This window comes from Cydia pomonella, chromosome 21 (genome assembly GCF_033807575.1).
Source record: "Cydia pomonella isolate Wapato2018A chromosome 21, ilCydPomo1, whole genome shotgun sequence".
Classification (NCBI taxonomy): domain Eukaryota; kingdom Metazoa; phylum Arthropoda; class Insecta; order Lepidoptera; family Tortricidae; genus Cydia; species Cydia pomonella.
The window spans coordinates 8,789,910-8,813,569 of NC_084723.1; the positions used below are offsets into that span (position 1 = coordinate 8,789,910).

At 35.6% G+C, this 23,660-nt stretch overlaps 1 long non-coding RNA gene across 1 annotated transcript; it reads left to right on the plus strand.

Moving 5' to 3' along the window:
• The first annotated feature begins 4,014 nt into the window (after positions 1-4,014).
• LOC133529835 (uncharacterized) lies at positions 4,015-6,517 on the plus strand. Its single transcript, XR_009801227.1, has 2 exons — positions 4,015-4,840; positions 5,585-6,517. It is a non-coding gene; the product is annotated as an uncharacterized LOC133529835 (long non-coding RNA).
• Positions 6,518-23,660: the final 17,143 nt, after the last annotated feature.

Here is a 23,660-nt window from a genome sequence, read left to right on the forward strand (position 1 = left end):
AAAGTTTGTTGATTGTATCTACATAAAAGAGAACATGCACTTTTGTATGAAAAATGTCTGTCTCCTTTACAGGTCGTAATTCTCAACTGGTTCTCGTGAAGTTTTAAGCTTGTCACAAAGGCTGTCTACAGCAGCTCACAGAACCACTAGTTGTAAAATTATTTTAGCCGAGCTGAATTCCAGCTGCAAAGATACATTTTACTAGATTGCTTGTTGTAACGCATTTCTAGGTCCTTTAGCTAAAGTAGCTATTTATAAAAAGATGCGTATATGCAGTTCTTTACTTGAACAATATTTTTATTTATTTATTTTAAAATTTGATTAAGGCTAAAGGCCCATATTATAAATACCTTATAGACTTACATACATATGGGACATGGACAATGGGCAGTGTCCCATGGATGTATACTGTTGAAACATATGTCGATTATAAGCTATTAATCTTAGTTTTATTTTAATGTATGGCACTAACCTTAGACAACATGCAGGGACAGAGCTATACAAAAAAAAGAAGTCGCGCATATAAGCAGTTATATTTCCTTAAACGCGAGATATAATAAGTTGTAACGTATTTTATTAGAAAGAATATAAAATATACTTTATTCCTCTTGTATCAACACCAATGGTAAAGTATTTAAAGAGACACAATTTACAGTTAAACAAAAAACGATATTCTAAAAATTATTGTACAAATGCCATGTATATCACGTGAAAAGTATTTGTATAAGCTATTTTTCGTATAATATAGCTGATATCAAACGGTTGCAGGAATCGAAATAAAAACATTAAATGAGTTAATTAATTGTAGTTAATTACGCTTTAACTTTTCTACTCAACGCTAGATGTCGCTCTAGAGCAAAATTCTACTTGGCGTAAAACATTAATAAATTGCGCTAATCTCGTCAGTCTTACTCCATCATTTTAAAAAGTATAGACAGATGACCATTGTTTATGGATTTCTAAAGTAATGTCAAGATGACTCTTAATGTAACATTGTCAACTGTTTGTCAACATTAATTGTCAAAACACGCAATTTAAAATATTCAACATGGTAATTACAAAATAGCGTATTTGTAATGCGTTAGAATTTGTGTCCAATCGAAAGACTCTCCATTCCATTGATCTCAGCGAGTATGCTCTTGATGACCTTCACTATTCATTGGGTAGGTCAGAAAAATGTATTATTTTTTCTCGTATAGCTGCTATAGCGTTCGACTCCATGGAAAATAAAGGCTCCAAATTAAATTAAAAATGTAGCATATATACAAAGTGTAATTTAGATAGTATTCCAGAAAAAATGCGCCAATGTAAATGCTTAGGTACCTATATCGTATTGTCGAACAAATTCATATCTACTTCTGATCTACGCGACCTTGAAGTGGACTGTCCTACCTAACCATTTTTCTAAATTATTACAATTTATTTATATTTTAATGTACTCGGGTAATGGTGCAGTTGCACCAGCACCAAATATATGCTGTGAACCAGGTATCCAAGTGTTTTCAAGTGACGATTAACGTTTCCAAAGCAATTTTTCAGCAGTTTTTAAGTTGTTCTTAGGACACTGAGGCTATTGAAGGTTTGGACCTTCAAGAAAACACTCCAACTTGGACTGGCGGCATCAAAATGGAGTACGTACTGTTTCAAAGAACTGGGTGTAAGTAAGTACATTTGATGAAGTGGAACTGCTGATGTTGAGTAAGTTCTTAGGGTACATTTGTGTCAAAGTCCTGTTCTGATGACTGATTTCATGAAGAATCGAAGGAATTCCTAAATTCTTATAGATATAGCTGAGTCATTTTTGGATTTTCATCAACTCACAAACATTTTTATTAAAATAAAGTGACATTTGACGAAGTGCAACTGCTGATGTTGATCAGAATGAGATTTGCCAACTCACGCCCGTTTTGGTTTATTTATTAATTTTGTAGCAAGTAAAGTTCTTAAGAGACATTTGTGTCATAAGGTAGAGTTCCATGAGGTGGATGAGTTCCATGAGAAATCGAAAGAATTCCTCAAATCTTATAGGCATATAATACTTTGACTACATTGGAACTTTTCTACGCACGCGATTCTTCTTTGTTAAGTTTGTAGCAAGTAAGTTCTTAAGAAACATTTATGTCAAGGTCCAGTTCTAATGATGGATACTATGAGGAATCGAGGGAACACCGGAGCACCTCAAATATTATAGGAATACGTATAGTAATTTTACATATAGTTATTTAGGTAAGTTTCGATTCGATCTTCCCGTCTAGACTGGCCTTAAGGTATAATGATTGTCTATGACTTGGGTATAAGAAAAAAATTGACATTTGTCATATTCGATTCGATGTCATTTACAAAAAGCAATTTTATTCAAATTAAATATCTAGAATCTATTTACAATAACTGTAAATTATATTTAAAAAACATATAAGTAGAGCTAAGTTTCCCGTTATATAAATTTAGGTAGTGTTGCGGCTTCGAATCCATACACAAGATATATATGAATGCGACGTTTGTACTTGAAAAAAATGTTATAGTCCAGATATATGGTTGTGGTGCAGGCAGGCACTGCATGTTACTCCAGAAGTTATATGTAAGCGACTACAGACAACAGCGGCGGGCTGCTCTAAGCAGGAGATCGATATGCTTCACCACCAATAGTGTATCCAGAGGGTTGCGTTTTAAGGTCAGTAACCTGTAATCGCTGTATGTCTCCGCTTTGCCCTAGGAACGTAGCTCTACATTACAAGTAGATTAAGACACTCAGAATGTTGGTTTGGTGATTTGGGATCCGTAGTCAAAGTGGCAAAAATGGAAACCTATTCTTTTGGCGTTATATGCGTAAATTTGAATGGTTTATGTGTGTGTGTGTGTGTCTGTGTGTAATTTTATATTGCTGTTACCTGCATAGAGATAGGTTGCTTTATTTAAAACACTTATACCTATTTCCCTACTAATATTTTAAATGGTATGTCTATGTGTCTGTATGTCTGTCTGCCCGTCCGTCTGTCCATCCGTCCGTCCGTCAGTCCGTCCGTCAGTTCGTCTGTCCGTCTGTCCATCCATCCGTCCGTCCATGTGTCTGTATGTTAGTCCGTCTGTCTATCTGCCCGTCCGTCCATCCGTCCGTTTGTCCGTTAGTTTTTCAAGCTTAAATCACTGAACCGATTTAGCTAAAACATGTTGCGGAAATGCTTTGAGTCCCAGGCAAGGACAAAGTAATTTTTTGTATCATCGAACTTGCCCTGAAGGTTCGATTATACCTGTATATAGGTACCTGCCACTTTACTTATCTATTTATAGTATTAGAATATTTTATATAAAATGTAAGAACATATATATAGTTGATACAATGACCATGACAAGTTTTATTTTGACCTCACGATTTCTGCCATACTATTCTGATTAGTTAAATATCATGTAGCGTGGACAGAGCCTCACAATTTGGAAGAATACTAACTTTCAAGTACATGGAGGCTTAACGTGATCACGGATTTGTTGACTATAATCAGTATTGATTCCACACAGTCCTCACTGCATCACGAATACTTTAGATTAAAACTGAGACTAGGACAACAGTCCTAGCCTATTGGTTATGATTCGGTTTGAGAAGTTAGTGGACCTGGGTTCGAGCCCCGGTGAGAGCACTTTATTGATTGGTTGGCTTATTGGTATTGATTGATTGATTTACTTGTTGTACTTCAGTGGGATCTGGGTTCGAATCCTGGTAATTGTCTGATTAGTGCTACCGAATAGTTTTTGGTACAATGCAATAAAATAGGGTAAAGGAACTTATTAGCTTGATTTTTTTCCTATGATTATTATTGTGATGTGAACTAATCAAGCGGCTCCAGGTTCGAATCCTGGTAAGAAAAGGTGCTCGATCCATTGTTGCATCAACAGAGCCTGCGCTGCCTTGTACTATATAAAAAAGAGTAACAAAATTAAGACTAAGGTTCGGTATTCAATTAAATTAAATTGAATCATTTTTGTTTCGACCAACTTAATTGGATCATAAATTATAACAATCGATACTAATATTATATATATAATATTAGCCTATTGGTGGTGACTTCGACTGAGAAAATTTGTCTTGGGTTCGAGGCCCAGTGAAGAAACTTAAGTGGTTGTTGCATTTACTTGGTTTACCGGCGTTGCCGGTTTACCCGCGTTGCCTATTACAGACATGCATTGCGTAAATTTGGACTAGGCCGATGGGTTCAGTTTGTTGATATTGTATTTGTATAAGAAGTAACGGGTTCGAATCCTGGAACTTATTTGATTAGTACTACCTAATGGCTCCCCAAGTGCACTGCAATATTTATTAGATTTTGTTTAGTTTTATATTAATTATGATTTCTAAAACAATTCTTTGAAATTCTGATATTTTTGTGATTTTTCCTTACAAGGTACTTCTACTCGTATTTCCATGTAAACATGTGTCTTTTTTGACTCTTGTGTAACACAGTTTATTGAAAAATATATGTTTTTGATTGTACTTAATACGAATAAAGTAAGCGGCTCCAGGTTAGAACCCTGCTAAGAAAACGCATTTGATTGTTTTTAACAAATAACTTAGAAATATTTTTTCCATTTCACAATAAATAGAGATAACCAAGTTATGGACAGTTCTAAAGTAAAATCAATTTATTATTCACAATTACTTAAAACTTTCCCTTAATGTGTTTAAATGTTTTTCTTTTCATTGGCGAGACGAAGTTTACTACCTCCAGCTCCGTTGCTAGCCAAATATCATTGAAGCGGCGGCGGCGTCACCGGCGTCGTTACCGAATCGAGAAATGCCTAGCGCAAGAACGAACACGAACCATGCCACGCTCACGCCAACACATACGGTGTTAGTATTGACAAGACTAGTAAATATAGTTAGAAGACTGACAGCCCCCATACAACGCCGCGAGATTGTCAATGTTGTAGATTAGATTAAGGTTTATTTTTAAATTTTAGTTATTTGCATGTGTCAACTGCTACCCCGCTGCTATTTATAATTTCTAAACATTAAAATTGGACGTGACTGACCGCTGTTATAGTCTCTAAATTAGGTAGGTAGATTCAAACATAAAGAAAGCATTTTGATCCCTTAGAAAAGGTTCAATAATCTTAAAACTAGAAGGTGCCCTGAAATTTAATATGCAAGCATGTTTACGCCTATACTGTTATCAAAGACGAATTTTAAGGTTATAAATTGTATGAAGATGACACCTGCCACCGTAACCTTCATGTATAAAAATATTATTAGGTGCGTTTATTATGTTTTAATTTTACTTTTGTGCATATTACAGTCATTTACTTTGGCCAAGAGCAAATTTTACAGGAATGCCTATAAAAATAAAACACCTATACATAGAAGTGTAACCAGTCTTACTTATGTTTGTTCTGTGGTTACAACAGTCCTAGTCAAGCACCTATCTGGTGCTTGCCTACAAGCGAAATCCAAAACAAAAGACATAATATTGGAGGAAACAAATAATCTGTTCGACTGTTCGATAGGTGTCTAGTCTTAATAACGGAAATGAGTATGTTCGCTTGAAATCGCGACTAAGTAGTCAAAAGTCTAAGCTTATCCCTATTTTAATTTCAGAGATACACGTAAAATACAAGCATTTTCATGCGTGACTACTGCAAAGAACGTCCTTCGTAGAAGTTCGCACTGCTGAATGAAGATAAAATATCGTTTAATAAACTATAAACTGTACATAAGAAAATAAAATACAGAACAGAGCTAGTTTTGGTATGTATACTCTTTCCTAAACTTGTGACTGATAATATTAAGCTTATCTTATGTGTATTCTAAGCATGTTCTGTATTGTGTATTCTAATGTACATGAATTATTTTTGTGTGGTTATTGGCCATAAATCTACAGATGGACATGTCAAAGTGGTTAAGTTAGTGAAGTAATAGTTGTAAATTGCATAAGATCTTTATAAAATAACTTTTAATATAATTATTTATTAGGAGGCAGGATAAGTAGGTTTGATTTAAGATGTTGATTCAAATCTGATAATATCTAATATGTAGTATAAGATAAATGAAGGTCACGACTAGATCTGTTTCGACATCTAGGGTTGTCAAGTTTGCGGATCATACCGGTACGCCCACAATGATCGCAATTCACCGACGTGCCAGTAAGCGCAGATAAATGCAACTGAACAAGTAAGTGATTTAGACCTAAGTAAGCATGTTACGGACACATATGTAATAAAGGGGAGGTATGTATGTGTCGGGCAAACGGTTTGAAACAGGGGGCAGTCTAAGAGGCATTAGGCATCCGAAACGATGAACTACGCCATCAGATTTAGTAAAAAGTTTCTATGTCCACTATCATGTGTGCCCTCTTTTTCGCATAAAGTTGATTGTCATATACTTCGCATAAAAGTCATTATTTTAATATTTCAATTCGCCTACAACCAGTTTTCCTAATATATTTTTCGCATATATTCTTTAGCCGTATATAAGTCGACTGAAGTTTGATTTTTATACCTATTAAAATTTAGGATGTACCGATTATGCGTATAGAGATTCGACATTAAAAAAAAATTTAATCCATGAGATGGATAAGCTTATGCGTAAAAATATTAGGATATTAGTCAATTTATTTGGATCAATAGTTACACCAAACTTTGTTATGCGAAGTGAAAATAGGCAGGACAAAGTTATGCATTTTAATATAGACCCCCAATAATATCATATCAGTAGGTACGTTATAGGTTTGTTGTATACTTAGGTCAGTCTTAACTTAACACGGAGTGCATTATGCGTGCGAATGACGAGGCGATACGGAGATGTCAGTTTTTTCCTATGATTAGATTATTGCACTGGCATCACTTTCTGGATTAACACTGGCAAACCGGCGAACGAAGTTGTTGGCTAATTTACCTACAAATTTCCGAGATTTATCTATTATTTTGTGATCGTTGTCTAGTACTACTGTGATCCCTACTACGCCATGTACATATCTAGTGTGATATTCTTATATGTTATCTGTCTTGTAATGAGGAATAGGTTGGTACAGTTTACTCGTATTTTTTTATGTATGTTCACCGATGATTTTAAGAACCATTGTACGATTAAGTAGAATAATTATAAACCACCAAAGTGGTAGTAGAGGAATAGGTTCCTGATTCTGAACTGCTGGTGAGACTCTTCTCAATTATTATACGCGCATGTAATCATGAATTATCAATTTGGTGAAGATGTATGAGAAAATAATTTATCGATTTCGAAAAAGGGTTTGTAGTGAAACAGAACATCATTGTATCTTGATCAGGTGTTTGTATCTACCTATAGAAGTAAATATGTAGTGTTAAGGTTATGATAAGCCGCAGTATTATTTACCAATGACGAGCCATCGGTTATACTGTACTTGGTATGTATTAGCATTAAGTTTTACAAATTCTCAGTATACAGTGTGAACGATGTATGTACTGACATGATGCGAACACACTATACCTATATGTATGTACAGTACGGGAACCCTTTTAGCATCTATGTGCGCACGTCATATTTGTATGTATTGTACATATGTTATGCATCAATTTGCGAGTGGATAAAGTTGCAAAGTACGAGTAAGATACTAGGGCAGTCAGGCGCTCTATGTTTAAAACTATTTTGTGGTACCTACAAATGGCAACGAGCCACAAGACCCAGAAACTATTTACCTTCTTTTTTTTCACAAAATACTGCTAACTGTCTACTTAAACAAATAATTAAGTATTTTTGTTAGTCAGGACTGGATATAGGAAAACATATATTATATGTGGCCCCTAGCCACGCATAGCTTTTCGACAAGGAACTAGTATATCAGTAACAAGCATATTGTGGTTTGTTTTCTACCTATACTGCACTGTAAGTTGGTTTGGTTTTGATACGAATGCGATAACTTTATTTAAATAAATTTATTAGGTATATTTCTAGCAGTTTTGAGTTTGACAGTGACGCGTGTAATTACACTTATTTTAGACTAGTACCGAAAATATTTGTTTTTCAAGATGTTATTGGTTCGGTGGGCTTATAGTTTGATATAGGTACCCTAATGTGATAGTGACACAGTTTAAGTTTTTGTCCGGGAGAACCAGAATCAGATATTAAGAATCTGCAGACCGAGAAGCAATACTGGTTGCTCAACTATGTCCCTTGGATAGGTCGACTTTGGTCTAATATCGAATGCGGATGCGAATCGAACTTCAGACGGTTACGGTGTCGTATTTCGGAGGTGTCGTGGCAAACTGCCGAATCTCACACAAGAGCAGACCCCTCAACGAAGCCACTGTATTTTGTCGCTTAAACATAATTTTAAGTTTAGTCTTTACGTCATTAGTCTATAAGATATTTTTAGGGTTCCGTACCCAAAAGTTCAAACGGGACCCTATTACTAAGACTCCGCTGTCCGTCCGTCCGTCCGTTCGTCCTTCCGTCTCACCAGGCTGTATCTCATGAACCGTGATAGTTAGACAGTTGAAATTTTCACAGATGATGTATTTTTGTTGCCGCTTTAATAACAAATACTAAAAAGTACGGAACCCTCGGTGGGCGAGTCCGACTCGCACTTGTCCGGTTTTTTTTATAAATAATGGTACGGAACCCTTCGTGCGCGAGTCCGACTCGCACTTGGCCGGTCTTTTTATATTGCTGCCGGATAGGTACAAATATTTTAATATTCACATTATTTATAATTAGATAAATATATCGCCAGATCCATGTCATTTTCCTCGCCGCTCGCACGTATATGTGATCCCAGTATACTTAAAAAAAAACAAATCTTTATAACCATAGGCTTTGAATTTAGACACGTTCTTTAGACATGAGCATGACCTCATATTTGGTATAAGAAAAGTGCGGTTATAATCATAAATAAATATAATTATAAAATAATATAAAAATAATAATAGTGTCTGTTGTGGCACTTAGTTCCACCACGGTAGAGCGCATCTATGCATATGCATACTCTGCATTGATTTTGACGTGACAAAATGTGAATTGGCATTACAAACATCATATATACATAGTAATTTTATATTTTTGATGATATGTACACACTTTGTCATTGCAAAGGCTGAACATTATAAGCTTAGCTCGACTCTAGACGCCCCGATGTCACTTTTATCGGGTATAATTACTGTCGTCTCAGTCTAGGCATATACATTACGTTAGGATTTTATTGTAAGTACGTTTGTTTCTTTGTGGACCGATTTTAATGATTCTTATGTAACCGATTTGTTTTAATTGTCGCAGTCTCACGATAGAGATTACCTACAAATATTAGCGATAGCGACAATCAAAAACCATACTTATTAAAAAATAGTATAAAATAAAATAAACGTAAGAACTAGTGTTAAAAGTACAATTGCATCTAGTGCAAGTGAGCTATTAGTTAGGGATTTGAACATCTTTGGTAGGTAAGTTATTTTGGTAATTTTTATTTTATTTAATAGGTATCTATAACCAATATATAAAGTTTGCCGTCGGTTTTTAGGGTCCCGTACTCCAAAAGGAAAAAACGGACCCTTATAGGATCACTTTATTGCCCGTCCGTCTGTCTGTCTGTCATGGCCCTTTATCTCTGGAATGCGTGGAGGCAATTCATGGCGCTTACTCGTTTAGATCGCGAGTTTCACACTCTGCTTCTATGGTTTGTTGCCAAAACAAACAACAACTCATGGCACAAAATACTGGTTCTCGGTGCCGACTCTGTACGTAGTAATAATGGTTTTTAATGGTAGATATGTATAGAACTATGTAAGGATATAAGTAGTCTTCAATTTGTTTTTAATAAACTTGGAACTCGTACAAACGGAAGCTGGAATGTGAATGATTGCAGCACTGTTTAATTTACGCCAAGCTTTGTACTTTTGTGATGTGTTTAGTCATTTCGATTATTTATAACTATTGATGCACGGAACAATTTCAAGGGGCTACCGCGAACTCCAGTATTCAAAAATAGTTTACTAGAGCGTTCATGTCACTCCACTCAGAGAGTTATTGATTACTAGCTGTTGCCCGCGACTTCGTACGCGTGGATTTGTATGTTGGTGGTTATACGTAATTGCTTTACGTTCAGATATATACTGTTTATTCTACATGAGCATAAAACATTATTGTAGAGATACACGCTGTCTTTTAACTTATGTATTTGTAAGAAAGGGAAAAACATACATTTAGGAAGTTAGGCTTTTAATGCATTCACTGCTAGCGACCCGCTAAGGGGTTCTCTGTTTGTAGGTGTTTTTAACTACAAATGGTTTTTCACGTGTTATCAGCTACGCCCGTGGCACGTGACTCGCGTTTGCAGTGAATGTGTTAGTTTTATGTATAAGCGGATAACAATAAAATATGCCTTATAAGTTTTGTGTTCACTGACTTTTCAAACGTTAATTTTCTTAACAACGAAAGTTACTGCATAGCATACAGTGCCATCTTGTTTAGCTATCATTGAAAGCACGGCTTTGATTTTCGCGGTAGCTATTCAAATGAGTCTGCGGTGGCCTTATGCATCTTAAACAAATCTGTGGTGCCAGCTTGAAAAACCCGCATATCAATATGCGGATAGTCCGGAGAGTAAGTTTGAACAAACCAAACGCGAGAGGAAATGTTCCCAAGTACTTTAGTATTAGTGTTGTATTGGAGCAAGCTACTCTGAATGGCATTTGCAATGACAGAGTCCGGAATTATTAACCTTTTGAACACCAAGACCCTTAAAAAACGTAAGTAGCAGTGCCCGTAGCGCCAAGAACGCTTATAAGTGCTATGGCATCCGTTGTCAAAGTTGACCTTTTGAACGCCAAGATCACCTGAAGTTCTTACTAGTTGTGCCCACATCACCACGGACAACAGTAGGTGTTATGGCGGACGCTGTGATAGTCACCTTTACACTTTCAAGTACGGTTTACTTTAGCTCGCTAGCTCGTTTTACCTTGGCGTATAAGTGACGTTTTTGATTATGATTTTAAAGCATTCAAAAGGTTAACCCTTTAAACGCTTTACGTCATAAACACGTCATAGGCCAAGATCACGGGCGCAGCCAATTTAAACCTTACTTGAAAGGTGAAGATTATTTGAAGAGCGTATGCCATAACACTTGTATGCGTATCCGTGGCGATTTGGGTCCGACTAGTTACGACGACTTCTGTATGTCTCAAATGTTTATCTCAATTTACTATGAATATATGACGTTTATAATGACTCCCTCCCTATGTTCTATTCAAATCCTTGGAACACCAGTTCAACCTATTGAACGCCAAGAACACCTAAAGGCGTCGTTACTAGTCATGGCCACAGCGCCAAGGACAACTTATTTATTTATATTAACTCCCATGCGCCTGGAAAGTTGGCGTTTGAGTGATGTTTGTTTTTATTATATAAAGCGTTCAAAGGGTTAAACGAACTCTAAACAACTATAGAAAAGCTATTTCTGAACCATAAATTGATCTTTATCACCAAGTAGGACAGTTGATCATAAGAAACTCTCCGGAAGAGTAAAGTTACGTTGGTATTATCGCGTTTTAACCGTGGTCCCACTGCTTTGACCCGCAGGGTGTCCACGGGTATGTTACTTGTTACCCCGTTGTCCTGCCGTTCTTAACAGTGTTCGCCAGTGGATCTACTACGGGTAAAAAAAAATTACCATGATCCCACCGCACTAAGTGGTAAACATTCATTAAAAACTATAGCTAGGTAATAGATTTTTATCCCAATCGTTTCTTTCCAATTAAAAAAAAATATTAAGGAGATAATAACTTAACTAGACAGAGCCCAGGCAGGACTATTTCTGGGCAATTTGCTCTTCGGGGATCTGAAGCTACCTAACGAACCTAACCTACCTGTGTGTGTGTGTGTGGTTGTCTGGAAGAGATCGCTTTTTAGCGATAAGATCGCCTGTTGTCTGCCTCTACATTTAATCAAATGTTTATTTTCTTGTATCTTTTTTCTGAGGTGTGCCAATAAAGAGTATTCTATCTATCTATCTATCTACCTACTTATTATATTGATTTAGTGTGACTACCGTGAAAACATATCAGTAAGGGGAAAAAGCGACTGGGACACGTGTAATAAAACGTAGTACAGTCATCATCAAAAGTAGCGGATCAAATAACGCTTCATAAGTATCTACCATGCTGTAACAGCTTAACAAAAAGTGATGTCTTTAATATAGTACAAATAAGACTGTAAGAGATATACTTTTGAACGTGAATTTCAGAAATTTATCTGTATTTGGAAAAGTTATCTGGGATGTCAGATACTTTTGGCCTGTTATTTCATCCAATACTATTGATGCTGACTGTACTATGAAAATACGCCAATGCTTGTTAATTTGATACTTAGTGCGGTGGTATTATGGTAAAAATAAATTGCCCGTAGACCCACTGGCAAACACTGTTTGGAACGGCAGGATAACGGGTAAAAAATACCCGTGGAGCTACCAGGGTGACATGTTGGTGGGACCAGGGGTAATACTGTCAAATTAACATGGTAAAATAACCGTAACATCCGTAACCAAAATGAAATGCAGTGTTGAACTGCATCTTCTTGCTCATCGACTTCTATTCTAGTTCTGTTCGAGAACTTGTTGGTAATTGATGACGGAGACGCCTCAATACGTGAGACACTATTAAGATATCTCCGTCTTACTTCTACTTGTTGCTGCGTCGCAGTCATCGCTTACTAAATTCAGAAAGATGTGCAGTGCAAAAAGCTCTTTAGCTTGATCTGAATCTAGGTCCTGTCAATGGGGCGACACTCCTCCTTTCGGCTATTCCCGGCTCCGTTCGGCTCAGCATTGTTCCGAGCGATTATTAGGGTTGCCACAACTTGACGTCCTTACACGTGCACGACCACAGATAAGATGTGACTTGAATTTTGACAACCCTAAATGGCCGAAAGGGATAGTGCCATACATTAGAAAGGGACAGCATAATTCATTTTATGGAAATGTCATTTCTTTATGATAGTACTATTCTTTATTCTGTGGTCTTGTTACGTAGTCTAAATAGGTTAGGCCTCATTCGCACGAGAGCTTAAAAAGCGTTGCCTTAACTGACGTTACAAGTTCCATACGCTATATTCGATTAAATAGCCAACGCTCAAAGTCGAAAATCCAACAGATCATGATAAACAATGAAAAACGATGGAAAAAACGCGCATGATAAATACACGGGTATCCATTTTTGTAATTCAAACGTTTTGTAAAAGCGCTCGTGTGTATAAGGCTTTAAACAATTTACATTTTTCATCACACTGAAATAGTTTTTAAGTAATAAAGCAAGTTTAAAAAGTTTGTTTTTGTTTTATTATTTGCAATAACAAATGTAACAATAACATCATTAATGTCAAATTTCTATAAAACTGACGTTTATAATGACACTCCTCACTTTGTTCTGTTCAATTTGGTGCCAAGTTAATAGGTTAGACTGACTCTAATGCTTGGTACACGTATTGAACCTACGTACACCTATATAGTAGGTATTCATAAGCATCGGAATACACATGATAACAGAATAAACTCACAGGGTTATGATAATTTATTCCCTATATTATAACACCAATAGACGAGCGTATTGAAAGGGCCACACCAAGGTCTGCGTAACATCTATCTTGCTGTGTTCTTAACGGACTAACGGCGAATTACCTTCCACTCGATCAAACAGACCTGGAACAGCACTAAGTTCGTGGTCCGGTACGCCTATCTATAATACAGTGCTTGAAGATCCTGTGGGATTTTCATAATCTCGAATAATCGAGGAAGCTCTCGATTATTAACGCCACAAAAAAAAGTTATTTGCCTCTCTGTCGCTCTTGAATATTCGACCTTTAATAACTAACCTACTTATTTAAAATCATCATTCAAGCGTGTAAGAGCGACTATGTGGTGCCGGCATTATTGACATATTTGTGTGACGTGGGATGGTTAGTTCCGCTACTGCCCACTTCAAAAATGTATCCTATTGCCTACGAGATGTCGCTTATTGATACCTACTTGAGATAGTTTATCATAAACATTCATGGTCTTCATGTATATGCGTTACCAGTAAGCAAGCATTAATAAGCTATTTTTTCGGATATTGTTATAATTTATAACTTATAAAGGAAACTTGTAAAGCCAGTACCATAAAGTACCATAGGTTTTCGTTTGCTAGAAACTTAATTTCTCTACCGCAAGGTGATAAGGTCCCCAGCACCGAGATCAGATTCATTCTTTAAAGCATATCGCATCATTGGCAAACCTTCAATTTTATTTTAGGGTTTCGTAGTTACCTAGAAACCCTTATAGTTTCGCCATGTCCTTCTGTCCGTCCGTCCTCGGCTTTTCTCCGTAATTTTTCGCTTTAACCCAATGGTGTGTGGTATCGTTGGGCAGGTCTTTCGAAACGAATAAGGGTCTCCAATAACCATTTTTGATACAGTTAATATTTTCGGAAATAATCGCTCCGAAAGAAAAAAAACATGGGCCTCCACCCTCCAACTTTTGAACCATGGGTCCATAAATAAAAAAAATCGTGAATCAAAAGCTTAATCAATACTTTCCATGAAAACTATATCCAACATTATCGATCCAACCATATTTGCGTTATTTATTTATTTATTATTTATTTATTTATAGGAGGACCAACAGCTATAAAAACATTATGCAGATTTAGGTAACAATACATACAGATAGAAATGGAATAACAATATAACAAACTTTGCGCGCAAGTTCACACAATGCTATCACGACTTATACAATTTAAAAAATACAAAAAGAAAAAGTATACAACTCAAAGCTTATCTAAGTTATAGATCTGCTAACAATACTAACAGTTAAAATAAAGGTTACGTAAATCCTTAAGCACTCTGACAGACCGCATATCTGTTACTTTTACAATAAATAAAAATTCAAATATATATATATTTGAATTTATTTATTGTAATAAATATTTTCTTACACACAAGCTAAACGGATGTACCTACAATACCTAACAGTTTAAAAATAAACCAACATATTGTCCACGAGTAAATAATATACATAAATACCAACTACATACATAAAATACTAGAAACATATCTATTAAGTAAATCAAAAACATATTGTGTGTATTGCATGTTGGATCTATTGAGATTAAAAAATTCTCTTTAGATCCATTTTGATAATAGTATAATTTAATGGATCTAACGATATAAAGAATTTTCCCTATAGATCCAGTTTTAACTGTCAACATAAATATTTGGATCTAACAAGAAAAACATTTCTCACTAGATCCATTTTGGATCTATGGACTGGATCTATCGAGAAGTAACGCAAGATCTTTCCATTTGCATAATGATAATAATAATTGTGATGTTGTTCTGATCATTCGAGTGTATTCAACCCGCTAGTTGTCTTCTGAAATATTCTTGGACAAATGGGCGCGCGGCGAGGATCAGTTATAGGTGGCACTCGGCAATTACCCCGCCGCGCCCACTCAAGTGAATTTAAATTAACTCCTAGCCCCTACCACGGAGACGAACAAAAGATGCACTGATCAAGCTCAAGGATATTTTCAATCGATGTTCGAATGATAATCAGTCGAATTCAGACGCCTGAGAATGCTAGCATGACTTTACTGCGATTTTGGAGAACTACCGTACCTACCTTTATTTTTTATGTAGATACAATTTTTTACCGCCTGGTGGTTTTGGAAACGTGAATTTTAATTCAAAATTGTGCAGGGATTTTTGATAATTTTGGCAAGCGCGGAAAGGGATAGTAATACTTCGTAATGTCTTAGAGAATAGATGTCACGAGTACATAATTTGCATAACTACCTTGTCTTCTTTCTTTGAATATTTTGACTCCTTTTTTTCTGCTTTGATCTGTACCCCTAGTGTAAATAAATTCGATTTCGAAACGTGACGTACGCGTTTGCGTTTAGTCTCATTTTGTATTGGATTTAGAAAGAGCGCGCCAAGCGGGACGTTTTGGAAACTCAAAATCCTATACAAAATGAGACTTAACGCAAACGCGTTCGTCACGTTATGATGTCGATCAAATTTACACTAGGGGTACTGGCCTTCTTTCGATTTCTAAGTTAAATGGCCTAATGTGCTTGAGTTTTTGCGTGACAGACAGTGAAAAGTAATTTTCAATATGGAAAACATATGGAATATTTTTTATTGCATATTAGGTTTATTGTCTCTAGAAACGAGATTAATAAAATGTAGATGAGTATCAATGGTATTATACAAGTTGAGTTACAATACATTTTGTTTAAAATTAATCGTCTGCGCAGAATGATTTAGGAGTTAATTTCGCATATGAGACGAACCGTTTTGATTGCATCAAAATATTGAGATATGTTGATTGAAGATTTTATGATGATTGTTTTTAAACTGTGGTTAAAAATAATAATGCAATTAAAACAATTTCACGCTATTTACATTTTACAATATCGAATAATCCAGAAGCTGTGAAGCAAACCAAAATATTTACAGTACATATGGTGCTACTTTATAGCACTAGTGCGAAAATTAGCATATTACGTTACTGTGTCGAACATTTAAAGGGCCATATGTACTGTAAAACGTTGTACGATACATGTGCGAATAGGTAATTCGCAACTCGTGTCGATTTAAAACACTCCCGTTTCGAATTTCCTATTTTTCGCACTTGTATCGTAATGTACTAATATTAAATACGAGTATGTATGTGTAGTTATGAATTAATACATGGTATTTAAGCATAAAGTGAATTCAAATTTTCGAATTCTCATAATTTCTTCTATAGATACTCATAGATGTACCTACGAGTATTATGAACCAGAGAATTGTAATTGGCTGTAGTTACTACTTAATTTCAATAACTGAAGGTTTTGTTATGTATTATATACCACTATTAGCCGTCCAGTAAATGAAAATTTGCTTTAAAATGGAATATCAAGTAAAGGTGGGGCTATACCAGTTGTCATAGTTGGCGGTTGGGTCTATAATTATATGGACACCTACGGCCCGATTTGAAGAATGATTTTGACACGTTTAAGATCTTGGAATGATCTTTAAATGATCAATAACCAAACGACATGTCAAAATTTACGTTTATTTCGATTCCGCTGTGATCCCAATAAGATCTATCTACGATATTTCTAACGTCAAAGTGACATTGGTTGCCCGAATCGAGCTGCTTCTGTCAATTATACGACATTCAAACGATATCTAAATGAGAACTTATCTAAACCAGAACTTATCGTTATCGTATTTCATTCTTCGAATCGGGCCGCTAACCAATTTCATCTATATTATATTCTTCCTGTACCTAGTTTATTTGTTAATAAAACAGATCAAGGAAATAACAAAAATAATACTTTTTACTCGATAAGGGTGAACCTAATTGATTAACTACAGCTTTCGTTAAAATTTATTTAGCAGACGATTGTTTTTACTATTAAGGTATTTATTTGTACTTATTGCGAACATAAAATATAATGCGTCAAGCATTTCTTGATTGATTTATTGATTGACTTGTATAAGTAGCCCGTAGCATTCGATATATGTTTTGTAATAAATAATAATGGTCATAAATATATATATGTTGAAGTTTTTGATCAAAACGCTGCTAATTGTGTTGAAAATAATAATATTTTATTTCAAAAAATTGGCAACGGACCATTTCAAATAGCCATGACGACGGGTTACTTGAAGCGTTAAACATGAGTAATATATCTACGGGTTCATTATGGTCACGTATATATTATTTCGCTTATCGATCGATAAAGATTTACTTCGTACTTATGTTTTATAGTGTGTGGTACGTTTTATTTATTTATTTATACTTTATTGCACATAAAATATTAAGTACAAATGGTGGACTTAATGCCTTAAGGCATTCTCTACCAGTCAACCACTGGGTCAAAAGAGACTTTAAGAGGTTTTAAGCTGCAATAAGTCAATATCTAATGATAAATGATATAAATATAAAAATTAATAAATCCAATCTAGTTTTCGTTAACTCTGGGGTTGGGTTAGGTTAGCGGTTAACCAATTGCGGTTCGATTTCTAATTAAAATATATAGCTTTTTTGATAATCCGTAGTCATCCACCTTAACTTTAATTTCTATTGTTTCTCAGAATCTACTTGTAGCCTTGTGTGCGAAATCCAACGTGAATCTATTTTTAGAATAAATTAGAATAACATAGAAATAATTTATTCATAAATAAATACAAACAGATGAGAAAATTATGCAAAACAAAGAAAGAAGAAAACATTATGTATTCAAGTAGACCTTAGAGCAAGTATTTTCGAATCGACGGTTACAAATTTTATAATTCTTGTCAAAGAAAATAAGATTAACATTTAAAATAAATTTAGAAACACAAAATACATAGCAAATACATATTTAAATTTACGGAAGTAATTTGGGTATCTTTTAGGTACCTAATTTCATCTTGACGTAATCGAGGACACACATCCAATCCAGAAATAAGTTGTCTCCTTTTATCTTTATTTTATTTATTTGGCTCACAAAACAAGTTACAGATAATAGCGGAAATTACAGTATTAGCATACCATTCAGATCTAGATTTCAAGTCTACTCTCAAATATTAAGAATAAGGAAGCCTATCCAAATAACCCATTACAATAGCTTCAATGCATAATTGCATACGTTGCATGCAGATACATAAAATAATCAGGGTCTAAATGATCGAAAAATAAAAATAAATGCGATGTAATTTCTATGTCGTTTGAGTCGTATCACAAAAAAAACGTTAAACAAAAAAAAGTTATAACAACACACATTAGTTACACCTGGTAATTTGTTACGGTTTTCGATGACCTTGACGATCATTTTTCAATTTATCATCATTCTCATGCACTCCTCAGCGTGAGAGATCTTCAAGTTCGTATCGAAATACGAACAAAACCGTAAGAAATTATTAAATCTAAATCAGGTTATACTTATAAATTATAATAAACTAGGGCGAACATTTTAGTACCTATCAGTGTGTGTGATTTTTTAACTTAGCAGTATGCTATTGTAGCGTGCAGATATGTACTTAGAAACCGGTCTTAGTATATTATGTATTACTATAAACATATGATTTAACCAAGTGGCATATTTATTTGTTCTTTCCGTTGTTCGATTAGGATCTACCGCTTTGGTGGTCAAATCGGCCCACGAGGTATGCCCAAAGTATGCTAACGACTCGACCCGATCCAAAGGGTTGCGTACATCTGATAACTCGAATGAGTTATGTTTAACTTTTTATTAACAATTATCTACTAATGAGTAAAGTTGAGAGTTTCGTATTAATTATGACAAATTGTAATGAAGGCGGTTGGCCTTAATTACTTAGCTAAAATGTTCAGGAACTTGCCAGTTTCAAAAGTAGGTCATTTCAGTTGCTTCAAACTTTTACTAATATTACACTCTTAAATATATTCTGTACTAATTTGAAATATAATTCTCCTGCGAATCTATATGGTTGTGCTTATCAAGTAACATCGACAAGATTATTATAAATTACTTTTTGACATCCATCGAGGCTAGAAGGGCCCACTGATTACCAGTTCGCCGGACGATATTGGCCTCAGAAATCAAAGAATTGTCTAAATTTACTGCACTTGCCTTTTTAATTTGAACCGACCTGGTTTGCGTAGCCAACGTGCGAATCGTTAACGCTCCGTAGCGTAGCGTAGCCGACACGTGCCAATCGTTAATGCTCCGTAGCGTAGCGTGACTACGTGAGCGTTAACGATTGGCACGTTGGCTATGCACCCTGAACTTAAACTTTAAATTATGACAAAAAACTAATTAAAAAAAAAACAGTCATCGTTATTCCCTTGAACTGTTTCAATGTACAAGTATAGGCTGGTACTAGTTACAATACTTACAATCAAAAAATACCAACGTGTAAACGACAGGTCCAGGCGACATAACTGCAGTGCAAATTAGACAAAAAGTCGGCTAACGGCCAACGGAAGCAGTCAAGCTGTTACTGCGCATTCCGATTGAAGCACCTCTGATTTCTATATAATACTGAATATTAATGTTTTTATCGACATTGCAACACGTATACAACATATATTTAGAGTCGGTCCAAGCTATAACTCTGCACGGCATAGTTATTTCTCAAGTAGGCATAGGTGCGCTTATGCACGTCAGATAAATCTACCCCGGTTCTAACCCTACACCTCTGCCAAATTGGAGGGGGATATCCCTGTCAATCAATGGAAAACTATGGAAATGTCATCATTAATGTCAAATTTCCATGAAAATGTGACTTTTATAATGACACTCCACACTTTGGTCTATTCCAGTCGGTGCAAAGTTGGCTTAGACGGGCTATACAGGCTAGACTCGAGAGCTTCATCTTACACTTTCCTGAATTTAGTAACCGACGACATAAAATAACGTAGCAAACGTAGAAGTGAGGAACCTATTTTAAAGTTTGAATTGGGCCGTAAATACAGGAAAGTCTAACAAGCTCTTAAATTTGCATAGACTTTGCATCCTTGGCGGTGACAATGTATATATAAACGTGCCATACTTCACGTAGGATGATTTGATGTACATATACTCGTATATTTTTTGATCAAATTTCTATAAAGAAAAATAGCTACTGTATGTAATTGCATGATATATTTCTTTCTTATTCAATGGATGTTAAATTAAGATGTAATGTTTTGAAAAGATGTGTCCCGCCGAGTTTCTTGCCGGTGCATATTGGGATACCCTCCTCTGATTGAAGGGGGATTTAAATCTTCTCGGGCTCTGACCTGTGTAGCTTTATTTGACATTCATAATGCCTACTTGAATAATAACCTATCTTTATCTTTAGGACTTGGCAACTTAGTGTGAACGGATCTTACTAAGAGTTGCGCTGTGATTTTCTTGAGAAGGTATCTTACATTTCGGGCTAAATCACATTAAAATTCCTCAATTAAATAAACATACCTAACAACAGTATGACTTCAGGTGGCAACCTGTCAGGGTCCATTCTATGAACGTGTATGTGTGGACTCTGACAGATTGCCACGTGAAGTCATGCTCGGACAGATTGCAGATTCAAGGATTCCTGTAAACGCGACATGAATGATTTCAATATACCAGTTAAATGTTGGGAGAAACGAACGGATATGAGACCGGAGTGGCGTCGTAACCTGCGGGAACGTATGGCAAAGCACGACGAGCTCTGGTTGGACAAATTCAAGCAGAAATGTACTCGTAGAGCTGCTGGACCACCCCAGGAGTCAAGACACATTGTGATCGATGCGGCCAGAAGTGCCTCCCGGCCATTGGTCTATACAGTCATCGCAGTCGATGTAGGCTGTAGACTACTTCCTCAAAATACCTCCTTAGTCGCTGCAACTATCATCTGCAAAGATGCTGTGGCCAATGATGATAACCTAACATCATCAAACTTTCGCAGCTTTGAACCAGTCCATCTTAATTGTACTGTAATTAATAATATTTTGTGTAAATGAACATAATCATTTACGGCATTAAGTCCGCCATTTGTACTTATTGTTATTGTAAATAAATAAAACATCTAAATTACTTTGATTGAATTAATTACATATTCTTTATATGAAAATTTATGTGAAATATTCATCCATTCATTTTTATCGTCATCGAAGGGTTTTTAATTGCTATTAACACTACTCCGTAACCGAGCTATCAAATCTGTGGCACTTGTCCGTCAGGGTTATCACTACACTACTACGAAGACTACGAACAAATCAAAGTAGAACTAATATTTTCTTCTTTGTTTTCATGCACATCAATATTTTCAAGCAATAAAAATACGTATTTGAAAGAAATGCGGAAAAAAAGTGATGAACAAAATAACAGACACATTGAAACGGATTCAATATTAACATTGACATACATAGTTAATTTATTTTCTTTGATAGCAAATTAAACCCTGTTATGTCGGAAATAAGGTTCTCGTCCAATCTTACGTACAATAAAGTTTAAGCAAAATGGATGGTTCATCATTTTCATCCTAATCGCCAACCCTGAAATAAAACTGTCATATACCACTGCTTTGCCAGCTCCGTTGCCGGATTTGGTAATAAGAACGGTTACGAAAGTAACTGTTTGTCTGACTATTGCCTCTTCACGCTTAAACCGCTGAACCGATATAGATGAAATTTAGTATGGAGATAGTTTGAGGCCCGGGAAGGACATAGTTTTTTTTATCAATTATCGTCATCATCCCACACAGCACGCAGACGAAGTCGCAAGCAAAAGCTAGTTATAAATATTCCTAAGTAAACTCCTCATTACTTGAAAAGGGCGTTCCCATCCACCCTGCCGCGCATATGTTCCTCAACGAGCCATCATTACGAATATACTGACCAATTACAATAAATTACCGGCAGCGTGCAGCAATAAACGGCCATTTTGGTAAATAAATAAATAAATGAGTAATTAATGCGCGTTCGTCTGCGTTCGGAACGTCGCGGCATACGAATCTTGTGCATTAAAACAAATTAACATTGGCTATGGTGGAGAACATACGGAGCGGTGCTACGTAGCGTAGCGCGGCGTTGTGAAATGTTAAATGTCTCTGCAAGAAAATGGCACCACTTTTTTATTTTTTATTTACGCATCGCGCCCTGAAGTCTTATTGCTAAAGCCTCCCACAGAGCCTTCCAAAGCAGGGAACCTATTATTTACGTGAGATAAACATCCAGTAACGTAGTATTCGTAGATAATATGTATATTATTATGTCCTGATATTTTTTACTAAAAACCACAAAAATACTGATTGCACATATAAAAATATCGATTTCTATGGACCTTGTCATCTCGGCCAACATTGCTCTTACGATGTTCTGCTTCTCCTTCTTTTCACTCAATGCATGCTTTTCTTACCATCCCCTTCTTTCTACGACTTTCTCTTCTAACAGGCTAAATGTTGCAGAAATAACAACAAGTTTCTTTTTCTATTTTCGATAGTTCTTAAAACGCTGCCCAATCTCACTGTAGAAGTCATGTCATTCTCACTGGCCACCGCTGCGTTGCGCGGCGACGCACTTCTCCGTGTATTATCCGCCTATATGGAGTGTGCGATTGTTTTTTATTTAGCGACCAACGCCAATTAGTGGACGGAAGCACTGCGACGGAAAAAGTTGCCGGATTGGCTTGTGCCCATTCATTACTACATGAAGCCATAGCACTTAGACGGTCTTATAAATGATCTTGGTCAAAACTGTATGACTGAATTAAGAGTATTGTGATACAATGTTGCAGTTTAGACAGCTTTTTGTAATACTTTTACAAAGTTGCTGTTTAGGAAGCTTTTTGCCAGTTCAGTTCGTCGGATAAATGAAGTGAGGTAATTAAGTTTATTCGTGTGACATTTCTTAATTAACCGTTTGCGACTATAATAGAACTTAAGTATATTTAAAAAAAAACGTGGGAACTTCACTTTAAAAAATAAATATAATTTTATTATTGACATTAAATGACCATGAGGTATAGTCTAATGATCATTGATGATTAAATTAAGCAATGCAATGTTGCAATTCAGAGAGCTTTGTACTTCTGTTCGTCGAATAAATGAAGGGAGGTGGATAATTTAACTCGTGTGACATTTCTTAATATTTGTTATTTAAGGAAAAAATATATCTATGTGTAGATCTTTTTCCAGATAGTAATATTTACAAAATTAACTAAAGGAAACAAAAATAATCCAAACTAAACTC